General features: G+C 32.7%; 1 long non-coding RNA gene across 1 annotated transcript in view; it reads left to right on the top strand.

Annotated features, from left to right (window-relative positions):
• Positions 1-15,322, top strand: part of LOC144324221 (uncharacterized) — a 56,274-nt gene extending 40,952 nt beyond the window's left edge. Inside the window, exons 6-7 of the long non-coding RNA XR_013389757.1 lie at positions 2,086-2,172; positions 14,789-15,322. This is a non-coding gene — a long non-coding RNA (uncharacterized LOC144324221). The remainder of the gene's footprint in view (positions 1-2,085; positions 2,173-14,788) is intronic.
• Positions 15,323-17,792: the final 2,470 nt, after the last annotated feature.

Raw genomic sequence — 17,792 nt, 5'->3', positions numbered from 1 at the left:
GATGTACATTTATCTTAGGTTCAGTAAAAGCTAAGGGAAAATATTATAGAACATGTATAGTTGGTCCTTTAATATAATTGTAAAAAAAATATTTGCTTTATCCTCCAAGATAAAGCAAATATATTTCTTTGGGGGACCTTTTTTTCATTGTGTGAAAGTCACCTGATAAAATCACAGCTGCTTTTATCCCAAATAGCAGGGCAGCCACCCCATGAAAAGATGTACCAATTTTAGTGCTACCTAAGCTCCACATTTGCAAAACTAGGCAGCAAATATAGCTGATTCCTGATTCTACTTAATGGAAAGCCAATAAGGATTAAAAATATGTGTATTTCCTATAGCATAATCAAAATATTGGTATAAGGAAGAATCAACTTAGATCAACTAAATATAAGATAAATTGTGATTAGAAATTAGGTTCTAAATCTGTCCAAATCAACCAATTTGAAGCCAAAAATTTTTGAGGAAAAGCATTGTGTAGGGTTGTATATCTTAGAAACTGTTTCTCTACTAATGTGGGTTTTTGTCATGTGTTAGTTTTAGTATCATGAATTGTACTAACCTCCCTAAGATGGCAATCATGATCCAGGAATTGTATTAGGTACTAGGTAATCAAAGATGAGCAAGCCATAGCTCTTTATTAGGAAACCTAGAGAGTAAGCAAGACATCTATAGGTACATAATGTAATTTCAGGCCATGGGTTTCAGCCTCAACACTATTGACATTTGGGGCCAGAAACTGCTTTATGGTGAGATCTGTCCTGTGCATTGTAGGATGTTTAGCTGAAATAATAGCATCCATCCATTAAATTATCTTATTTATACCTCTCTCCCAATTGTGACATCCAAAAATTTCTCCAGAAACTGGCAAATGTCCCCTAGGGACAAAACCACCCCTACTTGAGAAGCATTGTTCAAGTTATTAAATGCCATAATAGAAGTCTAGAAAATAAAAAAAATTAACTATACTTCTAAGTAATTAACCCTGGTGTACGATGGGAAGGAGAAGAAGTGGGGGGAAAATAGTAGTCAGAGCAGTCTCCATAGAGCATGTTCATTGAACAGCTTCCTAAACTATATCTAGGATAGAATGCACCAGTCAGTCAGGATGAAGTGAGGCCATTGGAGGGAGATAATGGTATTAAATAGAGAGACTCGAATTAGAATGAAGATTGATTCGTTATCACACAATACAGAAAACCTAAAAAGATGGAATCAACCAGTTAAAATCCTAGTGATTTTGTATCAATAGGCTGCAAGGCAGACACTCCAGTCTTTCATATACTTTAGTCAGGACTTTATGGGAATGTGCTATCAAGTTCTAACTGATGAAGCTTCGAGTTTGAATATGAACTATAATACTCACCATGTGGTAAGCTCCCCCTGCTGAATCTTGGGGGGTATCAACATTGCCTAGAAGTATGATTTTCATGATAAGCCTCCTATTAAGTGTTCATCTAGTTGAATGATTGCATTTAATTAATCAATATACTCTTTTGAGACAAAGAAATACTTTTTTTCCCTAAACTAGAAGTGAACATTCAAATGGTCTTAGGAGACAAGCACACTGTACATTCTTAGTAACATGAGTCATTTTACAGCATTGCTTTCCTAAAAGTTCTTTGAGTGAAGTACTAAGGAATTGAATTGATATACGTGCCTTTTACTATTTCAGACTTTGCACAAACATGGAAGGGGCAGTCCGATGCTACAAACTTAATTCTCTGTATGAAGACAGCTTAGGGACTAAGCTAAGTCAAAAATACCAATTTTAAGTAGCTCAAATACTCCATGCCTTACCTTTTTGCCTTCTATTTTTTTTTTTTTTTTGAAATTTAACTTTGAATAGATTTTATTTCAGCATTTGAGATAGGGAGAAACAACATTGGGGCTTTATAGAAAACCGTAGAGTTTTTAATTCCATTATCACATATGAGGACTAGAAACAGTATCCTGTCTACTTCTTGAGGATGCAGTGAGGACAAAAAGTTCTTTAAGCAGTAAAAGGCCTCTTTAAGAGTGTGAGTATGTGTGTATGTGGTCTGTTAAGAAGTCTTAACACTAATAATATATATATCTTGACAGATTGCTGAGTAATTCATCTAAGAATATAAAGAGAAACCTGGAAGAAACTAGGAGTTACCAGCAGAAAATGCAAAGGGCAGCGATGAGGTGAAACAAACTTTTGAACAGTTCCATTCAAATGTTGTGGTGTCTACAGGTGTTCTGTTTTTAAAAAGTTGTAGCAAAAATGTGGAATGTGGATAACCACCAAACACTGAATTCCAGAACTTCCATTTCAGCTGACAAAAAATCATTAAGTTGCTAAAGACAAAGGAAATATCTTTGTTCCTGATGTTGTATCAGCCTACATGTCTTGCTGTCCTAATTTATTTAACCAAAAAAGAACAAAGAATCTAGTAGCAGCAGACTCAGGCTGTTGAGATAAATGTGTGGATCCTACTGACAGGACATACACAGCTCAGCCTTTGGTCATGCTGCCTGTTACATCACTAGAGCTGAATTCACTCTGTGAACTGGTATGTTGAGCGGTTGTTTTTGTAAATTTGTTCTTTTCAATTCTTGCCTTTGAAATTATTTGCCTTCTTATTTTGAAATTTTAGCATGTTTTAAAATTTACAAATAATAGAACATTATAAAACATGGGCGGCATACTTGTAACCTTGTATGCTATCAATATTTTCAAACACAAGTAATCCATTATTCAAAAGAGTAGCTCAGAAACAATGCAACTCAACCAAATTAGAGCATGCATTCAAATAATGGCAGTTTACATAAGATGGTTTATCTACTGGGTAGAAAGAAAATAGGTCTTTTTCAACAAACAAAACATAATTCTTTGAGAACTGACCTACAGGTCTCTCATGATGTAAGGGGACAGTATTCCCCCAACATTTACAAACTCATTTGTTGTGAAGGGGGTTGGAATTCTTGTTGGAATATCATATATAAAGATTAATGATCAAAAGGACATAAATTACACCATGTTGTGGACTATTTTTTAGTAATACTTTAGTATTACTATTTTTCAATACTTCTTTCACTGCCTTCATGTAGATTTCTCTCTCTATGTGCTTGACCTGAAGTTTCTCTTATTATAATCATTCCTTTGGTTGGAGTATATAAAGACAACACCATTTTTTTTCTGAAAGACTAAGATGATTGTGATTTACTGTGTCAGGTAGAAAGAGTGTTTTTTTTTTTTTTTTTTTTTAACTTTACTTTCTAGTTATCCCTACAATTCCTTTCTTTCTTACAGTGAATATTTCAAAAAAAATCTTATTTCCATCACTATCTCCAGTTAGTTTTGCCCCACCTCCTCACCAAACTACCTTTGTCAAGGTAATAAAGTCTTACCTGACTAGAAACATTTGGCCACTACTTCTTCCTCTTCAAAATACTTCCTTATATTTTATTACACCAGTTTCATCTGACTTTCTTCCTACCATTTTGCCTACTACTCATTCCCTTTTTCTATCCTCTTCAACGCCCCAAACTCTCAATGTGTCAGTACATTATGGATAAATCTTTGGACCACTTCTCTTTTTCTATTTGTTTTCACTTTTTAGATGTCCCCTCTAGATCTTTGACACAAAATACTTTCTATATTCTAGGATACACTCATATTTATAGGTCAGACTTAGAGCACTCTTATGAATCCCAGATCTTTATATCCATAGCTTCAGACTCTAATTATATGTATAATAAGCATCCACGTCCTGTAATAGACATAAAGAACTCTGCAACAATAGAAAATACATTCTTCTCAAGTGCATATAGGAATATTCTCCAAGATAAAACCACATGTTAGGCCACAAGACAAGTCTTAATAAATTAAAGAAACTCAAAATCAAAGCATTTTTTTGGTTCAAAGTGCAATGCAACTAGAAATAGGACAGAGTAAACTGGGAAATCTGCAAATATATTGAAATTAAATTCACTTTTAAATAACAAATGAGTTGGATAAATCACTAAACCAGTTAGAAAATACCTTGAGAAAAAAAAAATGAAAACACAATGTATCAAATCTTACAAGATGTAGTGAAAACATGTAAGATGAAAGGATATAGATACAGCTAAGATTAAAGTATATAGCTATAAATGTATACATTTAACATGAAAAAATATCAAACAACTTTCACCTCTAGAAACTAGAAAAGGAAGAAATTAAACCTAAAGCTAGCAGATGAAGGATAATAAAAATTAGAACTGAGATATACAAAATAGAAAATACAACAGTAGGGAAAAAAGCAACACTGAGGTGTTTCTTTGAAAAAATAAAATTGAGAGGCATCTGGGTGGCTCAGTGGTTTAGTGCTTTTGGAGTGCTTTTGGCTCAGGTCATGATAACAGGGTCTTGGGATTACGTTCTGCGTTGGGCTCTGCATAGGGAGCCTGCTTCTCTCTCTGCCTATGTCTCTGCCTCTCTCTGTGTCTCTCATGAATAATAAAATCTTTAAAAAATAAAATAAAATTGATAAACACTTAGCTAGATTAGGAAAAAGAGAAAGACTCAAATAGTTAAAATCAGAGATGAAAGGGGGACATTACTACTGATGCTAAAGAAAAAAAAGATCAGGGGAGCCTAGATGGCTCAATGGTTGAACATCTGCCTTTAGCTCACGGTGTGGTCCTGGAGTAGAGGGATGGACAAAACAGTATAGAAATACTAGCTAGAGCAATTAGGCAAGAAATAAAAGGCATCCAAGCTAGATAGATATAATATTTTTTTGAAGACCACATTTTATAAGTAGAAAACATTAAAAATTTCACACACACACACACACACACAGAACTAAAATGAATTCAACAAAGTCAATATAGAAAAATCACAAAAATCAGTGGTTTATATACACAGACTTTGAACAATTTGGAAAAGTAATTAAGAAAACAATTCCATTTATAATGGCTTCAAAAAAGAACAAAATACATAGGAATAAAACTAACCAAGAAGGTAAAAGACACATACCAAAAACTACAACTGTCAAAGGAAAGGCATGATTAAATAGAAAGGCATCTTATGTTCATGGATTGAAAGAATATTGTGAAGAAGTAAATAATAAAGCAATCTAGAGATTCAGTGCAAACTCTATTCAAATTCAATGGCATTTTTTTTTTGATAGAAGTAAAAAAGTTTATCCTGAATTTCATATGAAATTTCAAGGGACTTTGAACAGCCAAAATGGTTTTGAAAAAAAAAAAATTGGAAGATTCACACTTCCTGATGTCAAAAAATTGACTTCCAAAGAACTGACAGGGGGATCATGTAGAGGTATTTGTACACCCATGTTCACAGCAGCACTATTTACAATGGTCAAGAGGTGGAAGCAGCCCCAAAGTACATGGAAAGATGGATAAACAATACGTGATTCATACATACAATGGAATATTATCCAGCCTTAAAAATGAAGGAAATTCTGTGATAATATAACATGGTTAAATTTTAAGAACATAATGCTAATGCAATAAGTCAGACACAAAAGATAAATACTTTATAATTCCAATCATCAGAAATACAGGAAGTAGAGAAGTTCATAGAAACAAAGTAGAATGGTGGTTACTAGGAGCTAGAGTGAGGGTGAATAAATGGAGGTATTGCTTAATAGGTACAGAGCTTCAGGTTTTTAATATGAAAAAGTTTTGGAAAAAAATGAAAAAGTTCTGGAGACCTGTTTTTTCAATGATGGGAATATGTTTAACACTACTGAAATGTACACTTAAATATGGTTAAGGGAGTAAATCTTATGTGTATGCAATTAAAAAGTTTTAATAATTGAAAGCAGAGTCTATAATAAAGTAGAGCATTTTGTGTCATCTCTACCACCATTATTATCTTTCCTGCTTCTACCGTTATTATTCTCCAGTTAATTCTCAGTACAACAGTCAAAGTGCTCTATTAAACTTTAAATAAGATATCATTCTGTTCTTCAAAATCCTTTTATGGCTTCCTATATCCCTCAGAATAGAAATCAAAATTATTTCCAGGAACTGCAATCTCTCCCTCCACTCCCTACCCTCTGCAGGACCTCCTCTCCGATCTCCCTGTCCTCATAAAGCATGATATTTTACACTCCAATCTGTGTCAGTTCTTGTTAATTCCTTTAAACAGAATGACCCTCTCCAGTATATCTACTTGGCTAAATTACTCTAGGCCTTTTCTCAAAATTAATTTTCTTAGTGAGACTTACCTAATCATCATTTTATGAGAAATTATATCATCAACCACCCCAATTTTGTAAAATCGTACATTTTCTAAAATATTTTTGTCTTATTTTTTAAATTTTTCATGGTCTAATATACTATATAGTTTAGTGACATATTTTGCACAAGTGATTAAAATAAGATATACATCAATTCTGAAAGTACAACTGAATTAAAGATGCAAAAGCAGAGCAGAGATGAACTCAGCAGAAATGAACTGAGCAGAATTTGGAATGAGTGACATGGAGAAAAGTTCTAGAATATCATACAGACAGAAACACAGGGCAAGAAGGGAGACTGAGACAGAAGGAGGGAAGGAGGGAGAGAATGACACAGAAATTAGAAAAGAAAGATATAAATGACATATACTTTATATTGTGGTGTGTGTATATATATATGCTATATATTATATGTAATATATATAGTTGTTACAAATGGGTAAGAGTAGAGAATACATGTGCAAAAATAGTTTTTAAAGCCATACTAAAAAAAATTAAATTAAAAAAAAGAAAGCCATACTAGAAGGAATATATTTGAAATATTAGATTTAAAAATTGTAGATTTAGGGACGCCTGGGTGGCTCAGCAGTTGAGCACCTGCCTTTGGCTCAGGGTGTGATCTCACCGTCCCGGGATCGAGTCCCACGTCAGGCTCCCTGCATAGAGCCTGCTTCTCCTTCTGCTTACGTCACTGCCTATCTCTCTGTCTCTCATGAATAAATACATAAAATCTTTTAAAAAAAATAAAAATTGTAGATTTAAAGCTCTATCATAGCCCATTAAGTCTCAATGTACATTACAGAACACCAAGATAGGATATAGCAGAAATATTATACCTCAAAGGAAACAGTGTACCATATTTAGGCATTGCAGGCAAAATTTAAAGAAAAATAAATATATTTTCTATATACAGTCATATTCCAAGTTACTGGGGGCTAGGGCTTCAACATATGAATTGGGCATTGTGGGGAGGGGAGCACAATTTTGTGCATAGCAGACTGGGTAGCAATTTTTTAAACATCCAACAGCACAATACACTCAATAATAATCTATTTACAGATGCCTAATGTTGTATATGGAAAATTTCAGAATTGAATAGTATCACAAAAAATATATAATTTCGAATATACAATTCAATATTATTTTGATGATATTTTAATTGAGATCGCCTTTTACTAAAGTTTACGTAGCATTTTCTTTATGAAACATCTGTATATCGTCTCTCCAAAGTACATATTTTTGTTTCAATATTATGTTTATCTGAGAATCCTGTCTCTGCTTTGTTGATACCACAGTTATGCAAATGTGAGACTCACCACAAACATTTCTGTGCATTCGTTCATTTTATAAAACATCTAATGCATTTATATTTATCCATATAGCCAATATATAATATCCTATACAATATAGAATTATTTTATATATGTATATATCTGAAATCAGTTCATTACTTTTTCATTCAGTATACTACCCATATAATCAAATATCAACAAATGTGTTTTAAATGATTTCCAGGATTAGCTTGCTATTAGTGTTCCTTTGACCATTCTTTTAAGTCTTTTGGTGAACACATGCATACATTTCTTTTGGGTATATAATTGGTCATTATTAGCCATAGGTATTCATAAAGTCAAATTTAATAAATGTGATCAGTTTGCTCAAGTGCTTATTTCAGTTTATGTTCTTAACTGTAAGAATTTCAGTTTATGTTCTTAACTGTAAGAATCTGTAAGAATTTCATTGCTCCCTCTCTTTGCAACCACTGGGATTATCTTTTTTTATTCTATTACTTTTCTTTGCAATAAGCCATTTGGTGTTTAGTGTTATATGGTTAGGTTTTAGTTTGCATTTCCCTGATGGATAAGGAGACAGGATGTCTTAATATCTGTATTGTCAATTAGGATACTGTTTTGAGAAGTACCTATTCAAGACTCATGCCAAAAATAATCTAGTATTATGTCTTATTTTGTAGGTAAATTTTTAAAAATCTGGATATAATTCTGAAATGGGAATCATTTTCACAGTATATGAAGTAGGAGAAAAAATGACTCAAAAATAAATTTCTGACTTAAATGACAGAGTGAACAGTGGTGCCGTTAACAGTTTGAGAATTAAGGTGTCTGTAATCTGGGTGAAGCTCTGTAAAGGTGAGCTCTCAGAATTGCATAGTGGCTTTATAAAAGCCAAAATAAGGTGAAAGAAAATATCAAAATATGTAAATAAACTAGGAGAAATATTAAAGTACAAATACTTAACATGCTTAATGACCATATTAGGAAATTTCATGTGGGAACATAATGGGATATATTCTATGTTGTTCAAATTCTCCTTGGGCCATGTTTTTGGAACATATATCAGGATAGTAGAAAATAGTAGAAACATACTAGAATCTGTAGAATAGACACCAGGATAGTAGAAAAGACAAACATGGGCTGCACAATTTTCAACAGCTGTCAAGAAATTATTTATATAAAATTAAAAACCATTTTAAATTTACTTTAGATAAGGCATAAATACTATGAATAATTCCACTTAAAGACTTTAAATTTTTAGGAAGAATAAATTTTCAGGCTAAAGAAAATTATTTTTCATCAAAACTTGCAATGATATACACATATTAGATTTTTTTGTGTAAATTTATTTCCATATTGCAGTCTTTTTTGAAATAGCATAAACAATAGAATGCAATTTGTTAAAAATATATTTGAGAGAGGAAAAAATTTAATAATTTTTCTACATTATATGATCATCTAGAAATTCTGAGTGTGAATAGATTAAAATACATGTATATGCAGTGATTTACTTAATTGTGAAAAAATAAGATATTTTCTATGATTTTAATCTTCTTAAATTTACTAAATTTTGGTTTATGGTCTGGTGTGTGTCCTGTCCTGGAGAATGTTCTCTGTGCATTTTGGAAAACTGTATAGAAGGTAATTGCAGATTACTCTGTGGATGTATTTTTAGTTTATAGCATTGTTCAAGTCTTCCAATACTATGTTGACCTCTGCCAAGTTTGTCTATTTGTTATTTAAAGTGAGATATTAAAGTCTTCAGGTAGTACTATTTACTGAATTGTCTTTTTCTCCTACTATTTTTGTCAGTTTTTGCTGCATGTATTTGGGAACTTTGTTAGGTACACATTTTTTTTTAATTGTTATAAATTCTAGATATATTGACATTTGTATCATTATAACATACACCTTTAAAGAAAATGTGACTATATATGCACAATGAAATATTATTCAGCCATACACAATAAAGAAATATTGCCACTTGCAATAACATGAAAACTTGAGAGCATTATGCTAAGTGAAATAAGTCAGACAGAAAAAGACAAATATTATAAAATTGCACATATATATGTATATATAATCTAAATAAAATAAACAAAACACTCCAAATCCATTGGTACAGAGAACAGACTAGTAATGGCCAGAGGAGGGGCAATGAAGGATAAAATAGGTAAGGGCAGTCAAAGTACAAGCTTACAGTTATAAAATACATAAATCATAGAAATATAATGTATAGTATAGCAACTATAGTTAATACTACTGTATAGTATTTTCATTTTTTTTTTGCATAGTATTTTCAAAATTTGCTAAGAGTATATCTTAAAAGTCTCACAACAAGAAAAAAGTATAGCTGTGTGGATGGATGTGAATTACGCTTATTGAAATTATTTTGCTATCTATATATATATTTTTTAATTTATTTTTTATTGGTGTTCAATTTACTAACATACAGAATAACCCCCAGTGCCCGTCACCCATTCACTCCCACCCCCCTCCCTCCTCCCCTTCTACCACCCCTAGTTCGTTTCCCAGAGTTAGCAGTCTTTTCGTTCTGTCTCCCTTTCTGATATTTCCCACACATTTCTTCCCCCTTCCCTTATATTCCCTTTCACTATTATTTATATTCCCCTATATATATTTTTTGAATCATTATATCGTTTACCTGAAAAACTAAGATTATATATGTGTGTGTGTGTACACATGAAAATCTAGTAATTTTTTATGTCATAGTCTATTTTGTCTGACATTATTATAGCTATTCCATTTTCTTATAGTTGCTGTTTACATGATGTATCTTTTTACTTAGTTTTACTTTCAGGCTATTTGTATCTTTGAATATATAGCATGTCCCCTGTTAATAGTATATAGTTATTTTAATATTATTCAATCTCTGTCTTTTAATCAGTGTTTATGCCATTTATATTTAATGTCACTATTAATAAGGTAGGCCTTAATCTGCCATTTTGTTTTTTGTTTTCAATAGGTCTTATGTAGTTTTTTTTTTTCCTCTATTGCTGCCTTGTGGTCACTCAATTATATTAAATATTTCCTAGTGTATTATAATTTAATACTTTCATTTACTATATTCTTCTGAGTTATCTTAATAAAAATAATTTATAAAGTACTTATTCTTAGAATTTTCTTTTTTTTTCTTAGAATTTTCTAAGTTATCCTCTTAACCTCAATAATCTAGTTCAGATTAATATTAATATACCATCAGTAGTATGCAAAAAAATTGCTAGCTTTGTTTCCCCCTCTCCTTGTGTTCCCATTATCATTCAATTATAAGCCCATCAAAACCCTTTTATAATTATTGCTTTATACACCTGCTCAAATCAAAGAGGAAAAGTGTTACCAAAAACAGATATAAAGTTTCTTTTTGTTTTCTTATGTCATTTCCTTCACTGGTGCTTATTTTTACCTGTGTGGTATTGAGTTACTTTCTGGTGTCTTTTCAAAAATTCTAGCCAGAAGGATTCTAATATTTTTTTTTGTAGGGCAGGCCTGCTACTGACAAACTCTCTCAGTTTTTATCTGGAGTTGTCTGAATTTCTCTTTCACTTTCGAAACAAAGTGATGCCAGGTATAAAATAATGGGTAGGTGGCATTTTTCTTTTAGCATTTTAAATATAACATTCCTGGCCCTTCTGGCCTACATGTTTTCTGAAGAGAATTCAATAATCTTTTGGAGTTTGTTTCTTTGGTTTTGGGTTTGTTTTTTTTTTTTTTTTTTTTTCTTTTGGTTTGACTTTTTTGTTTTTTTGCATGAGGACTCATTTCTCACTTCTTTGAAGTTACTCCCTTTGTGACTTTAAAATTTGACTGCTATTTGGCTAGGCATGGAATTATTTGAGCTGCTTAGATATGTAAAGTTTTTCCATCAAAGTTGGGGAATTTTTAGCTATCTCATTTTTGGGGGGCTCTCAATGGATATGTTTAATTCTTGATGGTATCCCCCCATGAAGATAATATATTGATGTTATCTTGAGGTTCTAATTCATTTTTTCTTTTGTTTCTCAGACTGAATGACCTCAAGTCACATAACATCAGGTTTGCTGATTGTTTTTTTCTACTCACTCAAATCTGCTATTCAGATCCTCTAGTGAATTTCCTATTTCAGCTTATATTTTAAGTCTAGAATTTCTGTTTTAAAAAATACATTCTATTCCTTTATTGATGACATATCCCTAGCAAGCATGGTTCTCATACTTTCTGTTGATTAGACATAGTTTTCTTTAATTCTTTAAAAATATTTACAATAGCTGATATGATGTCTTTGTACAACATGTGGTCTATCACAGGAAGAATTTTTGTTGGCTTTTATTTCTTCTGCATTCAGGTTATACTTTCTTATTTCTGCATATGTCTAGTTTTTTAATGAAACTGGACTTTTTATATAACAATGTGGCAATCCTGGAAATCATATTTTCTCCCCCTATCTCAAGGCTTGTTTTTGTTGCTGTTTCTTCCTTGTTGTTCTACTACTTATTCAATGACTTATTTAGATTATATCAGTAAAAATTCTATTTCCTACAGGTTTAGATCACTGATTCTCTTCTCAGATTAGTGGTCATTTAATTATTGATCAATGATGACATTAAGTGCCATGAACTAATGTTCTTACACCTTTGCTGAGAGACTCTGCATGTGTTGAACTGTGCTTTCAAGAGTCAGCAGCTTATAACACTGCCTTATCTTTGTTTTTGAGTATGTTTTTCTTTTTGTGTCCTCCCAACTGTCTGCCTTAGATAGCCATGAAGTTATATCACTAGCTAGACCCCAAGACCTGAGCTTCATTGCCCACCTGCTTATACTTCTTGAGGTTTTCCCCATATTTCTCCTTAAGTTCTTTCCAGTTTATTTCTTAACTCAGGCAGTTACCTTACTTTGTTACACTAAAATCTCCACCGAAGGAGGAGCACAGGTCTCATTAACATAACTTATAATGTGTGTATACGCATGTTTTCTTAAGGCACTTGCTTAAGGCACATGCCTACACTGACATCCAATGACAAGGTTTCCCTATCTAAACATTCATCCTAACCCTCAACAAAAGGAACCCACCCATCCTTGCTGAGGAGTTAGAAGCCAGTCCCTGTGTTCTCCTTTTTTGCTGCAAATTAAGTTTTCTTTTTGTGAAAACTCAATCTGGTGCAGTTTCTGATTTACCAAGGAGTGAGCTCACTTTGATTTGTTACCATTACATAATCACTGCTGATTGTTTTCAAAAAATGTCTTGAGGACAGGGTTTTACCACAGTGAGCTCTAAGCCAGGTAAATAACAACCGCCATCAAGCTTTTGTAGGGAGTTACAAAACAGGTCAAATAGTTATAATCCATGGGTATGGACTTTTTGAGAGACCCAAAGGCAGGCCTACCCTCTTCCATGATGGCCAGAATGCTGTATTTGTAGCTCTCCTGGCCATAAGCTGATGGTTTTCAAGGCTCTTATGGAGGTCTGACAGTTAAGTGCAGTAGGGAAATATAACTTGTTAAAAGACCATATAAACGTCCTCTTTTTCCTGAGGTTCTGGTTTTTCTTGAATAAACACTCTTCAACTTGGTTAATTTCCAAATCTCTGAAAATGTTAATTTTGACCATTTTATCATTTTTTAAAATATATATTTTACGAGAGGGGGTGAGAACGCGGGCGCCTATGTGCACTAGTAGGCAGAGGAGAAGAGGGAGAGTCGACAAGCAGACTCCCTGTTGAGCACTGAGCCCAATATGGGGCTCAGTCCCAGGACCCTGAGATCATGATCTGAGCCAAAATCAAGAATTGGCTGTTTAACCAGATGAACCAACGAGGCACCCATGTTTTTTTTTTCTTTAATATATATATTTTAATTTTTATTTATTTATGATAGTCAGAGAGAGAGAGAGAGAGAGAGAGGGGCAGAGACACAGGCAGAGGGAGAAGCAGGCTCCATGCACCTGGAGCCCGACGTGGGATTCGATCCCGGGTCTCCAGGATCGCGCCCTGGGCCAAAGGCAGGCCCCAAACCGCTGCACCACCCAGGGATCCCCTTTTTTTTCTTTAAATGGAGAACAGCTTTATAGAGATTCTCACTCCATAGTCCCAGAGGCACCACCATAGGTATCTATGTTAGCCATTTGCAAAAGGCCATTGATTTTTCTGAAGATGCTAATCTCAATACTAAGTATTTTAAAATGACTTCTCACCATCATCTTTCCTAATTATGGTATGACTTTTGAACCACAGTAAAGAGGAGGATAATCCAATTATTTCCCTCCTCCCTGAAATTTATAAAAGAAAACTAAGATCATAATAAAGCAAACAGTGTATAAGACAGATATGTATACATGCCTAGCACAAAGTATTATATTACCCATTTATATTCAATCATCTAATATAAAAATCTAATAGTGTTACAAACTAAAGAGATCAAAGGACATTATTATTTCCTCCACGAGAAGGTTGATTCCCAGTTCATGAATTGAATATTTATAGAGAATAGAGTACTGAAATATCAAATGGATCATTTAAAGTAATTATGAAGCATAATTATTCAGGAAACAAGCTGCATGTTTAAAGTTACTCTGAAAAAATTCTACTGTCTGCATGATTAACGACAACAAATGTGTTGCTTTTGAAAACTGACAATCAGTACAGAGATCAGTAGAGAAAGTAAACATTTTGTTTTAGGACCAATTGAGTCTTAAAGACCATAGAAAATACTATATCAAGCCTTATTTGGTTTGCTCACTTGAAATTCATATACATATATATGAATATATGTATGAATATATATGTATATATGTAAATATATATAAAATATAGAAGTAAATATATACATAATTGAGTGTGTGTGTGTATATATATATACATATATATTTAGTTCGCAAGCTTAGTAATCTGCATGCAAAAAACACAGCAAATCTTGTCAATTTAGGAGTTGCATACTACTCTGTAAGAATAAGAATGATTTTGTTACCTAAAGTCTTTTTACCTGCAGTTCATATGTTTTTATATAAAAAAAAAAAGAAAAAGAAAAAGAAGAATTTAAAATCCCCAAGGAATGGAAATAAAAATCCCCAAAGAATGGAAACAAAAATAAGAGAAACAAGAAATTTTGTGTATCAGAGGGAATTGGAAAATGTCTCAAGATATGGACAAACTATGTTCTGTTATATAGCCAGCATTTATGTAGACGTAGGACAAAACTAAGTTTGTATGTTTGTACTATCAGTCATTTATCATAGAGTTGTTTCTCTGAATTTATGTGATGCCTCTTTCTCATCTTTCACAGTCATGACCTCACTAAAAGCTAGAGAAGAGTACCCAGATGGAATATTAAGCAAATCCAGATTCAATTACCACAGTGGAAGGGTTTGTTACTGCTGTAAATACCACCTGGTATTTTTTTAAATTGTACTGTATTTGGCTGTGTTGGTTTCGTTTCCTTTGTTTTTCTTGTGTTGATTTTGTACCTGATCTTAAAAACATGATTTTAGCTGCCTAGCTACATAAACCCAGAATATAGAACATGATTATAACAGTCTTCATAGGCAATAATTCTCAAATTGTTTTCTAAATTATGTCATTAAAATATCTTATGGATTATCACACCATGGATCAATATCACTGTTGGTAATGATCTGCCGCCCCACCTCTGCATTAATCAGAGCATCTAACATTCATCTCTTTGTATATTCAGTTCTAACTCAAATATCACTTGAAAAATGAAGAGAAAAAAAGGCAGAAAAAAGAAAGAAAAACAAGTTGGTTAATTTCATAGAAACAACTTTGAATAAAGCATATACACATATATATACAACACTAATTTATTTGTCTTAAAAATGCCTTATTTCTTTTCTGAAGGCTCTGAAACTTTCTATTTCTCTTAGATAAATATATAGTGCCCAAGGAAAAACCATTAGTGAAAACATCCTACAGAAAACAACAAACCCCTTTGTTTATAGTCTTTCCTATTTTCACATTTTAGATTTTCTTCTCAGCCCAAAAGCAAAAACATGGAAAAATATATGTGCTTTTAAATGTTTCCAGTTTAGATTCATACCAAAAGTCCTTAATGAGTTCTTGGCACTACATAAAAATTTTGGAATCAATTCATGATGGCCTTGTGTAATTTAATTTTTGTGCAACAAATTTGTCCAACAACGGTAATAAGAAAAAATTTTAATGCCATTTATTGCAATGTCAACTCATTTCTGTATGCCCTGTACCTCGTTCTTTCATCAGAGCTGGCTTGGCAATGCATCATACAAATAGTGCAGATAGATCTTACTATAGTCAGTATATAGTCTTATATATTCATCCAAAATTGCATTTCCATTTGCCTGTCATTCTCTGTTTCCATTTACTTGGGAGTTTTCCCAAGTTGACTTTGTTCTCTGGCTTTTTAATTGGCTTCTGCCCCTCCCTCTTGTTTAGTGACTTATTCAGATTTTATTACCTACATTCTGAAATTCGCTCACCCTCTTCAATTCATGCTTTTTGCACATATTTTGATCTTCATATCCAACAAAGTAGACACTGGCTCAACAAAATAAATACTGATCATATCTGCCTTATGAGATGCTCTGTAGCAGAATTAGTTTGTATCTCAACTAAGGAAATGGATGATGGAAGGGCCATGCTCTAAAAGCAACAATTGTAAATCCAAAGTACAGAACACCACATTTAGCTTCCAGTGCTGGAAATCACCTACTGTCCAGCAATTAATGACTTAACTTTAAGGTCTTCACCAGTTATTGTTACTATTTGTAGAGGAAATTAAACTCACTAGGATCTCACTAATTTGCACTTTTTACCTATTGCAAGATGCATATACACTCACAATTTGAATCATAGAAATTATTTAAGAGATGGCAAGTATTATTACAGAGGAAATATAGTGATGTGTTTCCCCCTTCTAACAACCAGAAAAATTATAGAATTTCTTTCTCGGTTCCTGGACTTCCTATAAAGTTGAGAGATCTGTCATTTAATTTTAGATCAAATTTGTAAAACACTGGCTGTCAAGAAACAGTGGCATTAGTAAAGTATGTATTTTCATTTTCATTTCCAGTGGAAAAAATAATAATGTTTAAAAGTAATCTTGATTTAGGGGGAAAGAAAAGAAATATTGAGTGATAAACTCCCTGAGATTTCCACTGCTCTTAAAGTTGCCAGGATTATCTCAACTCATTTTTTTTTTTTTTGCTAGAAGTATATTTGCATGAAAAAAAAAAAAGAAGTATACTTGTCTAAAACCCCTTCCATTGTACAAGCCTACCTTCCAAAACAGAGGTATGTAGAAAACCATGTGGGGAACAGATGATTAAAGTTACATATTTGCTCTTTGAAGACAGAATTAAATGTCAATATTTGTATGATAAACCGTCTGTATACCCTATAGGAGCCCATTTCAGAAAAAGGATTAAAAACTGTGTGTACAGGTATCATGGTTGATTTGGTAAGATCAATAGTCTACTCAGAAATGATTCAATCTGCTTTCCAAAATCATAATACAACTTTTTTCATGAGGCTGAAATTTGTTTCTAATTGGATGTAGTATATGAAAGACAACCTTTGATCTTTGGGTAATAGCATAAAATAAACAGAATGAGTGTCATGATTTTATATGAAGGTATTTAGTAGCAAAGATGCAAGTAAAGCTTGATGAATTGAATGTCAGAAAAACAAATGCTTAAGAGTTGACTAAAGAACCATAAAATTATCAATACCTGAAGGCAAGTACAAGTGGAATGAGGATTTGCAGGGTCAAGAAGAGAGTAACCAGGACTTCAAAGAATACTATGGATTGTTTAGAAGTTGGGTCTAGAAGAAATTAAAATACAAAAATACATGGTGTAGTCTAAAAATCCCACAACCATTATTTTTCTTCAACCTTGGAATTTCACAAAGAAGTCAGAATGGAGCAGGGTTAGTAAAGAGATCTTTAATCTCCCACTTTAGCATGGTTCTTGGTTTCCACATGAATAAACAAAGTGTAGTAGATTGATTCAATGGAACAGTCTTCAGCTACAAAAAAAGAATAGAGTACAAGCTACAACAGAGACAAACCTTAGACATATTATTCTGCATTAAAGAGGTCAGTCAAAAGATCATATACTAAGTTATTTGATTTATATGAATTTTTTTAAAAAGGAAATCTATAAGTGTAGAAACAGAGAATATGTAACTACTTGCTAAGGACTGGGTGTATGTGACATAGGGGAATGATACCAAAGAGATGGAGTTTCTTTTTCTGGTAATGGGAATCTATAAAATTGATTGTGGTGATGGTG

The sequence above is a fragment of the Canis aureus genome, chromosome 1, assembly GCF_053574225.1.
Source record: "Canis aureus isolate CA01 chromosome 1, VMU_Caureus_v.1.0, whole genome shotgun sequence".
NCBI classification, from domain to species: domain Eukaryota; kingdom Metazoa; phylum Chordata; class Mammalia; order Carnivora; family Canidae; genus Canis; species Canis aureus.
This window is presented reverse-complemented; position numbering and strand designations above follow the sequence as displayed.